This window comes from Salvia miltiorrhiza, chromosome 6 (genome assembly GCF_028751815.1).
Source record: "Salvia miltiorrhiza cultivar Shanhuang (shh) chromosome 6, IMPLAD_Smil_shh, whole genome shotgun sequence".
Lineage (NCBI taxonomy): Eukaryota > Viridiplantae > Streptophyta > Magnoliopsida > Lamiales > Lamiaceae > Salvia > Salvia miltiorrhiza.
In genome coordinates, this window is record NC_080392.1 from 31,351,710 (window position 1) to 31,353,977 (window position 2,268).

General features: G+C 37.2%; 1 long non-coding RNA gene across 2 annotated transcripts; it reads left to right on the forward strand.

The window, feature by feature from the left end:
• Positions 1-907: 907 nt before the first annotated feature.
• Positions 908-1,757, forward strand: LOC130989076 (uncharacterized). 2 transcript variants are annotated; one of them, XR_009090448.1, is made up of 3 exons: positions 908-979; positions 1,205-1,422; positions 1,551-1,757. It is a non-coding gene; the product is annotated as an uncharacterized LOC130989076 (long non-coding RNA). The 2 variants fall into 2 exon arrangements; XR_009090447.1 differs by lacking the exon at positions 908-979 and having other exon boundaries at positions 1,031-1,422.
• Positions 1,758-2,268: the final 511 nt, after the last annotated feature.

Sequence of the window (2,268 nt, forward strand, 5' to 3'; positions counted from 1 at the left end):
AGTGTTAGAGAGAAGGGGAGACCGAGGGGGTGAGAGAGAGAGAGAACGAGGGTGACGGGAAGCGGCGCGCCGGAGGCGGCGCCGCCCTCAACCAACACAGAGAGCGAGAGAGGCGTGAGAGAGAGAGAGAGCCGAGAGGGAGAGTGAGAGTGGCGTGAGGTGTGTGTGTGTTTTGTGTGCTGCTGTGTGTGTGTGTATGAATGTATTAGAGTTAGGTTAGGCTTTTGGGGCTCAAGCCCACCTTCTTTCCTTTGGGCCGAGTTTTTTTTTTAAATTGATGGGCCCATTTTGCTGTAAATTATGTTGGGTATTTATTTAATTAATTGGGCTCATTTTAATTAATTTTGGGCTGTTATTGATCAATGAAGCCTACGAATTTTGGCCTAACTTCTTTTAAAATAGCTTGATTTTTTTTTTCACTAAATTATTTTAGTGAATTTAAATCTCTTGATTTAAATTTTGATATTGAAAGTTGGGACTATTTATTTTAAATGAAGTCCGTTTTTTTTTTTATATATTTAAATTTATTGATAGACTTTAAAAGAAATATTTTGGGATTAAGCCCTCATTTATTATAATACCTCAAGGCTTTATGAGTATGGATTTTTAAAAGGATTAAAATGGTTTATTTAAGTTATTTGTAAACGAATAATGGTGCATGATTTTTATCTCTTATGTGAGCGTGTGATTTTAAATGATATTAAGTTTAAGGATATTAATTTCTTTTATCTTGTTTGTTATGTGATTTATGTGAGGTCATGATTAGTCAAGTTATGTTGGTCTTAAATTGTCTACAATGGAATGAATTATGGATGCTAGAACCCTAAAACTTTAAAAGATACCTTAGGCACGTAGAATTAGACTTTGTCTTATGACAATTTCTTCACGAACTTATCGATTCTTCATCAATGAAGGTCTGGGCGACAGAAAGTGAAGCCGAAGAAGTAGCGACTCCACACCAGCTTTAAGAACGTTTAAGGTGGGCTAATACTATACGTATATAGAGATCCCCTGCGTGTCGTAGGCCTCTTATACGAATATATGCATGAGATGATTTTAACTGTTAATTTCAGTTTATTATTATGCCCTTTATGAAAATGAAAATGTTTATGAAATGAGATGGAATGTTTATGAAATGATTGACTGCCAAAAATGTTTATGTTTTTATATGTATCCTATCTGTGTTGGTTCGCCAACTTTAAAGGAAATCCAATTGGGATCCTATGCTAGACAAAGGTCGCTAGCTAGGGTTAACGTGTACACTCATGGAGACCGCGAGTCGCTTGCGACCGGTCTTGGCGTCCGTGGTAAGGAGGCCTCCTTCCCGGCGCGTGACAGAAAGGACAGATATGGATCATATAGACTGAAAATGGGATGCATCCACCTTTATGAAAATGAAAGAAATGTTTTAAGTAAGCGCAGGTCATTCAAGAAAACCCCTGTGTGTTACTGTTGGCAGTTCAATTTATATATGTATGCATGATTGTATTTTCGGCATATGCCACTGAGTATTTTTATACTCAGCCCTGCATGTATTTCTAAATGTGCAGGTTGAGCAGGCGATGGAATGGTTTGGTGTTGAGCGGGAATTCTTTTGATGGATATGTAATGAAACCTTGAGTATGCATCTCCATATGCATAACTCACACGTTTTTCCGCTGCAAACACTCTGAATTTGTTATCGTATTGTGGAACTTATTACTCCTTCTTTTTGTTTAACTTTCACTTGGGTCTAGTCGTTATGGCATAATCGTTTGTAAATTACCCAAGCAGTTGTTTATATATTACTAGTTTGTTAATTAAATATTATCTCCTTGGAATTCGTGTCTAAATCCCTCAATTTCCGCTTCTTATATTTACCCCAAGTCATAAACCCATTTAAACCGTCCTTGGGATAAGTGGGCTGTGACAGAATGGTATCAGAGCAGTTCGTTTGCTCTGGCCCTAGAAACCTTATTCTAAAAAGCCAAGTCTAGTTTGATTCACTAGACATACGTGGGATCACGCACCGCTCAACACTCCATTGCATCGTGCTCAATCAAGGAAAAAGGTAACTGCAGTTTCAACGTTTTAAAGATGTTATTGTTCTAAACTGTTTCATGAATATGTTTATGTAAAGAGCATGCTATGATGAAATGTTGAATGTTTTGCCTTTCATGGCATATCCTTGCAGTTATGATGGTATGATAGAAAGAATGATAGAGAATTGACACATGCTTTCCCCAGAAAACATAGATTGCTATAAGTTGCATGATCATCATGATTCTA